The 8,206-nt window shown below is 45.2% G+C and overlaps 1 pseudogene; it reads right to left on the bottom strand.

Annotated features, from left to right (window-relative positions):
* Window positions 1–912: 912 nt before the first annotated feature.
* On the bottom strand, window positions 913–7,346 carry LOC109909395 (tripartite motif-containing protein 59-like; annotated as a pseudogene).
* Window positions 7,347–8,206: the final 860 nt, after the last annotated feature.

The following is an 8,206-nucleotide window of genomic DNA, read 5'->3' on the forward strand; positions in this document are numbered from 1 at the left end:
AACTTGTGGGGAAGTACTATCACAATGAGCTGCTGGTCTTCATCAGTGAGGAGCTGAGTGATAATTGATATGGATTTCATGCCTCAATGACTATTCTAGCAAGCACTTACTGAACAACTTGTTTTTCAACCACTCCACAAATGTTTTGGCAATCTACTTTGTGCATGACAAGTAATTTTTTCCAACAATTGTTCACAGATTAATTTGCAATTCCAGTTGGTGAAGTTTACATACACTAAGTTCACTGTGCCTCTAAACAGCTTGGAAATGTCATGGTTTTAGAAGCTTCTGATAGACTAATTGACATAATTTGAGTCAATTGGAGGTATTTCAGGCCTACCTTAACTCAGTGCCTCTGATCGATTTTCCCATGATGTCAAGCAGTCAGGAAGTTACAACTTTGTACGCAAATGGGTCTTCCAAATGGACAATGACCCCAAGCATACTTCCAAAGTTGTGGCAAGGTAAAGATATTGGAGTGGCCATCACAAAGTCCTGACCTCAATCCTACAGAATATGTGGGCAGAACTGCAAGCTTTTCTGAGCAAGGAAGCCTACAAACCTGTTACATGGGCCAAAATTCACCCAACTTATTGTGGAAGGCTACCAAAAACATTCGACCCAAGTTAAACAATTTAAAGGCAATGCTACCAAATACTAATTGAAGGTATGTAAACTTCTGACCCAATGGGAATGTGATGAAAGAAATAAAAGCTGAAATGAATCACTATTATTCTTGAAATAAAGTGGTGATCCTAACTGACCTAAAATTGAATTTTTACTAGGATTAAATGTCAGGCATTGTGAATGACGGAGTTTAAATGTATTTGGCTAAGGTGTGGAGTCAGAAGTTTACATACAACTAAGTGCACTACAATTGGGATGTCTCTGGAGCAACACACAAACCACTCATCCTGTCTTCCCATTAATTTAATTGAGAGGTATCACGAGATTATTGTAAGAAATATTTTGAAGTACTACACATTGTAGTTGACTTGATTTAACAGAAGGCTTTTCTGTTGAATGTTAAATAGCTGGAGTTAAATGTCAGCCCTGTAGTATTATTTATTACAGTATACTACATGTAGAGTTATAGAATGTCTTAAGGAGCCTGTTAAATATAACAGTTTCCAATCTGCTGAATGCATTTTGGGATTTTTGAGAAGTTTGGTTTTACTTTGTGGTACATGAGGCAGTATCTTCCTGTGACGAGCTTTAGCTGGGGTCAGGGTTAGTTCCAGAAGTAAAGCCTGTATGTTCTGTCAACTGTATCCTGCTACATCAGGAAAGCTCCAATCACTAGGCACAGTTAGCATTAATTCCAAACCAAAGGAGTGTAACCTTACATCACCAGGTGCTTGGGTCCTTCCTGAAGTGAAGACCCACGTGTCTTTGTCGTGAGCTTGAAGGATGGTAGGTGTTCTCCCTCAGTGTGGAGAAGAAAGAGCTGCACCTCCACTGTCTGCGTACAGGAAGCCTGCGGTCTCCCATAGTGAGGTGGTCAGTTCGCTACTTAGGCTGTGTACCAGCTGACTGAGCTTGGACAGCAGGGAGAAGCCCAGAGATGCTCCCCCAACAGGATTCACCCACACGGCCAGCCGGAGCTGCAGCAACAGATCATGGGCCCAGCCTCTAGGGTGACTCCCTGCCTCTGTCCTACGAACCATCAGCAGAATGGTGGGCTTGGCACAGCAGAAGAACCAAGGCACCGGCTCTTCCACCAGCCCTTCGATGGTACTCAGCAGCACAAGGATGATTGAGAGGGATAGGACTTTGGGCAGGGGTGGATTTACCAGCGCCTCCACCTCCCAGAACAGGTAGAACTTCTCCAGTAAGACCAGGGGAGAGTCTTCGTCCTCCACGGCCGAGCCCAGAGACCACAGGTCCAGCTGCTCCTCCTGTGTGGAAGGGTGGCACCATAATATACAATCAAAGGTGAGGAAGAAATGTCATGACAATAACACTGACCCAGGGTATACTTACCTGCAGCTCCAGCCTTTGGATGAGTGGATCGTAGACCAGAAAAGCCACCACGCTTGCGTTGTCCAGGGCCCCCATGAAAGACTATTCCTGGCAAGCACCAGCTCCAGACCATGGAAGTACTGTTCCACAGCCTGCCAGCCCTGCCTCACTAGGCCCTCACAGCTGGCCTTTGCGCCAGTTGCTCCCCCAGCTCACACACCTTCAGGTAAACTATCCAGAAGACTACAAAATGGTAAATTGGTCAGAAGCATTCAATCCATTGTTACAGGTAATTACTGGTAAAAGTGAAAATGGTGCCAGAGGGGATGTCTGCTGTTTTTACAGGCTCCTAACCAACTGTTAGTTTTTTTTCTTTTCGCAACTCATTTTGTACATAATGTTGCTGCTACTGTCTATGACCGGAAGGAGCTTCTGGACATCGGAACCGCCTTTACTCACGTCGATCTGGTGATAGATTTTTTCTTCTTCAATGTGTCTGACCTGAAGGATTAACTGCTTTGTTGACGAGGCCTAAATCTTGTCATCCATGTGAAGAAAGGATTGAGGAAAAGGGGGAGGGTGGGGTGCCTTGTAAGAATTCGCCGAGAGTAGGTAAACCACCACTACCCTCTGTATTATTGGCCAACGTGCAATCATTTGAAAACTAACTGGACGATCTACGATTAAGACTATCCTACCAACGGGACATTAACTGTGTCTTAAGTTTCACCGAGACATGGCTGAACGACAACACGCATAATATAAAGCTGGCTGGCTTCTCCGTGCATCGGCAGGACAGAGCAGTTACGCCTGGTAAGATGAGGTGTTTTTTTTCTATCTGCTGGTCCATGATGTCTAACATTAACAAAGTCTCGAGGTATTACTTGCCTGAGGTAGAATACCTCATGATAAGCTGTAGACCACATTATCTACCAAGAGTTCTCATCTATATTATTCGTAGCCATCTATTTACCAACACAAATCGATGCTGGCACTGAGACCGCACTCAACGAGCTGTATAAAGGCTATAAGCACACAAGAAAATGCTCATCCAGAAACGACACTCCTAGTGGCCGGGGACTTTAATGCAAACTTAAAATCCATTTTACCTCATTTCTACCAGCATGTCACATGTGCAACTAGAGGAAAACCAACTCTAGACCACCTTTAATCCACACACAAAAGGATACAAAGCTCACCCTCCATTTGAAAATCTCACCATAATTCTATCCTCCTGATTCCTGCTTACAAGCCAAAACTAAAGCAGGGAGTACCAGTGACGTGGAAACTACGCTACAGGAATGTTTTGCTAGCACAGATATGTTCCGGGATTCATTCAATGGCATTGAGTATACCACCTCAGTAATCGACTTCATCAATAAGTGCATCAACGACGTCGTCCCCACAGGGACCGTATATACATATATTACAGGCAACATCCGCATCGAGCTAAAGGCTAGAGCTGCCGCTTATATGAAATCCCACCATGCCCTCAGACGAACCGTCAATACAGGCCTAAAATTGAATCCTACTACACCGGCTCTGACACTTGTCAGATGTGGAAAGGCTTAAACTATTACCGACTACAAAGAGAAACCCAGCCGCGAGCTGCCCAGTGACGCGAGCCTACCAGACGAGCTCAATACCTTCTATGCTTGCTTCAAGGCAAGCAACACTGAAGCATGCATGAGAGCACCAGCTGTTCCATACGACTGTGATCACACTCTCGGTAGCTGATGTGGGCAAGACCTTTAAACAGGTGAACATTCACAAAGCCGCGGGGCCAGATGGATTACCAGGATATGTACTCCGAGCATGCACTGACCAATTGGCAAGTGTCTTCTCTGACATTTTTAACCTGTCCCTGACCGAGTCTGTAATACCTACATGTTTCTCACAGACCACCACCCTGTTCCCAAGATAGCGAAGGTAACCTACCTAAATGATTACCGCTCTGTAGCACTCACGTTGGTAGCCATGAAGTGCTTTTGAAAGGCTGGTCATGGCTCACATCAATATCATCATGCCGGAAACCCTAGACCCACTCCAATTCGCATACCGCCGCAACATATCCACAGATGACGCAATCTCAATCTCACTCCACACTGCTCTTTCCCACCTGGACAAAAGGAACACCTATGAGAATGCTGTTCATTGACTACAGCTCAAGACAAATGAGCTGATCGTGGACTATAGGAAAAGGAGGGCCAAACAGGCCCCCATTAAAATCGACGGGGCTGAAGTGGAGCGGGTCGAGAGTTTCAAGTTCCACTGTGTCCACATCACCAACGAACTATCATGGTCCAAACACACCAAGACAGTTGTGAAAAGGGCACAACACACTTCCCCCTCAGGAGACTGAAAATATTTGGCATGGGTCCCCAGATCCTCAATGTTCTACAGCTGCACCATCGAGAGCATATCAGGCTGCATCACCGCCTGATATGGCAACTGCTCGGCATCTGACCGTAAGGCGCTACAGAGGGTAGTGCGTACGGGCCAGTACATCACTGGGGCCAAGCTTCCTGACATCCAGGACCTATATACTAGGCGGTGTCAGAGGAAGGCCCAAAACATTGTCAGACTCCAGTCACCCAAGTTGTAGACTGTTCTCTCTGCTACCGCACGGCAAGCAGTACCGGAGCGCCAAGTCCAGGACCAACAGGCTCCTTAACTTCATTGGGATAGGGGGCAGCATTGGGAAGTTTGGATGAAAAGCGTGCCCAGAGTAAATTGCCTGCTACTCAGGCCCAGAAACTAGGACATGCATATAATTGGTAGATTTGGATAGAAAACTCAAATTTCCAAAACTGTTAAAATGTATTGTAAAAGGGGATCGAATAAAAGCTGTTTCAACAAGTGATCAAGCTGAAAGACATTCGTTTAGTCTCACGCATGAGCGCAACGCTCATTCTTTCCTTTCTTATGACAACGGAATTGTCCGGTTGGAATATTGAAGATTTATGATAACATCGTTTGACATGTTTCTACAAACTTTAATGGAACATTTTTGACTTTGTCAGAACTTTGTGCCAGCGCTTTGTACATTTGGATTACTGGACTAAACGCACTAACAAAAAGGTATTTGGACAAAGATTGTTTTGTTCAATAAAGTTAAACATTTATTGTCTAACATGGAGACCTGGGAGTGCCATGAGATGAAATTCATCAAAGGTAAGTGTTTTCTTTTTAATGCTATTTCTGACTTTTGTGACACCTCTCTTTGGTTGGAAAATGGTTGTATGGTTCTCTGTGGCTAGGTGCTGACCTAACAATCGCATGGTGTGCTTTCACCGTAAAGCCTTTTTGAAATCGGACACTGGCTGGATTAACAAGAAGTTCATCTTTAAAATTGTGAAGAATACTTGTATGTTTGAGAAATTTTTATTTATATTTGTTTCGAATTTGACGCCCTGCAATTTTACTGGCTGTGGGCGAGGTGGGACGCTCACGTCCCGAACGATCCCAGGGAGGTTAACAGCTTCTACCCCGAAGCCATAAGACTGCTGAACAATTAATCAAATGGCCACCAGGACTATTTAAATTGACATCAGCCCCTCCCTTTGTTTTTACACTGCTGCTACTCGCTGTTTATTAGCATTTATATGCATAGCCACATTACAAATTATGCCGACTAACCTGTACCCCTGCTCATTGACTCTGTACCAGTACCCCCTGTATATTGCCTCGTTACTGGTATGTAATTTTCTTGTTACTTTTTGATTCGACTTTAATTTATTTACTAAATATTTTCTTCACTATTTCTTGAACTGCATTGTTGGTTAAGGGCTTGTAAGAATTTCACGGTTCGACGCATGTGACAAATAAAATGTTATTTGAAATAAACTGGTAAATCACCTCTGCCTGGCGCCCCAGGCAACACCGACCCAGGCTATCCTTACCTGCAGCTCCTTCAGTTTCTCAATGAGTGGATCGTAGGCCAGAGACACCTCCACGCTTGCGGTGTCCAAGGCCCCCATGAAAGCTTTTCTTCCTGGCAAGCTCCAGCCCCTCGAAGTACTGTTCCACGGCCTGCCGGTCCTGCCTCACTAGGCCCTCACAGCTGGCCTTATCCTGCTCCCCCAGCTCACACACCTTCAGGAAATAACACTTCAGGTAAACTATCCAGAAGACTACAAAATGTTTAATTGGTCAAATGCATTAAATCCATTATTACTGGTAAATCACCTCTGCCCGGCGGTGGTCTGACGGCCTCGCCAGCAGGTGAGCGGGCGCCTGCCTCTCCCTGATAAAGGCTGCCTGCAGGTCATCGATGGGGTGTCCCTGGTGCTGGCCCACTGTTAGGCAGATGCCACAGATGAGCTGGCGGTCCTGGACACAGACGTTGAGGGGCTGTCGGTGGTGCGCAGGGCAGATGGGGGCCTTGGGTGGCTGTCCTTCTGGAACTGACAGGTAAGGATGGGAATAAAATAAATGATATACCACTTCATTATACTGTAAAGATAGCTTATGCCCCGATGGGACAATGACCTCAAATAAAAACATTAAACAAATGGTTTCCTTCTCTGATGGCGTGGAGGGAGACATTTTTGGGCAATGCGTCAACACCCGTTGGTGGTAGCTCTACCACACTGGCAGTTGGGGCACTTGAGTGGGAGCCACAGCGGACGCCAGATGGAGTAGATGGCAGAGACTTGGAGTACGTTGTCCAGGCAGGGCAGGCCCCGAGGATCAGCGTTGAGGGAATAGCACACTGAACAGGTCCCCCTCTAGGTTATCCATGCTGAGGTGATGGCACAATGAGGCTCTGCGTACCTGGCTTGTTTCTTCCCTTGCAATTCAATGCATCGTTTAGCCTGTAATTGGAGAAGCAAACAACACTTGAGTATTCTAAATCAAGACAGAAGTTAAGGTTTGTGTTGTCCTGACAGACTCCAACCTCACTTGGCTTGATATGTGTAAACTAATTGATGAGTGAGTGTTTGGTTCTTTAGGTGTTCTTTACCATTCGGCCATCAGATTTTCCACCAATGCTCCTTATAGGACACATCACTGCACTCCTCTGTAAACTGGTTCTCTGTATACCTGTCGCAAGACCTACTGGTGATGCTTATTTATAAAAACCCTCTTAGGCCTCACTCAGCCCTCATCCTCCACATACAACGCCCGTTCTGCCAGTCACATCCTGTTAAAGGTCCCCAAAGCACACGCATCCCTTGGTCACTCTTCATTTCGCTGCAGCTAGAACAAGCTACAAAAACACTCAAACTGGACAGTTTATCTCCATCTCTACATTAAGACTCAATTATGGACACTCTTACTGACAGTTGTGGCTGCTTCATGTGATGCATTGTCTCCACCTTGCCCTTTGTGATGTTGTCTGTGCCCAATAATATTTGTACCATGTTTTGTGCTGCTTCCATGTCGTGTTGCTGTCATGCTATTTTTAATACCTGCAGGCGGCCTTTTGGTAGGCCGTCAGTGTTAATATTTTGTTCTTAACGGACTTGCCTAGTTAAATCAAATGTGGAGTCGCTTCCTGACAATCTGCAAAGTTAAGTGGTTGGTACTTCTGTGGCCAACTAGTATATTAAAATGACTGTCAAACCCGTACCTCCAAACCTGAATAGCGGTGGATGATGACTTCACACCGGATGACTCCCACCTCACAGCTAGAAGCTATTTGTCTGACTGGATGATCTTCAGTTTCTACTGTCTCGGTCTAACCCATGTATCGGTTTGTAGGGCACTACAATTATTGGCACTTGCATATAATGAATAAGGCTGGTTGACTGAGATGAACAACACAGACCCACAATTAATTCAAATGGGGAATATACAGGGCTGCTTCGGGGTCCTGATCCTTACCATCAAGTGGAAGAAGTGTCCCTCCTTACAGAATTGACATGTTAATGTCCTACACATTTTTCCCATGGGGTGGAGAGAAAATGTAGCAACTTTATAACACATTTCATGAAATTCTACATGGTTTGCCATGGGGCAGAGCGATTTTTTTTTTTATGTTGCAGTTTTAATTTCCTGCAATTCTACACATTTTGCCTTGACTGAGTGACTAAGTCAATGGCGGCCCAGTGCAGGTCAGGGCCCCTGGGCATGTGTCCTGCGTGATATTCAGACAGGATTACTACAGGTTATGCCTTATACCAGCCCTGGTTAAAATGACTAAAGAGTTGTTTTCCTGGGACAGTTTTCACAGTCAGTTGGGCTGGTGTAGTGCAATTGCCTGAAATGTAACAGAACAAATAAATCTAGGAAACAGTAA

This window comes from Oncorhynchus kisutch, linkage group LG18 (genome assembly GCF_002021735.2).
Source record: "Oncorhynchus kisutch isolate 150728-3 linkage group LG18, Okis_V2, whole genome shotgun sequence".
Lineage (NCBI taxonomy): Eukaryota > Metazoa > Chordata > Actinopteri > Salmoniformes > Salmonidae > Oncorhynchus > Oncorhynchus kisutch.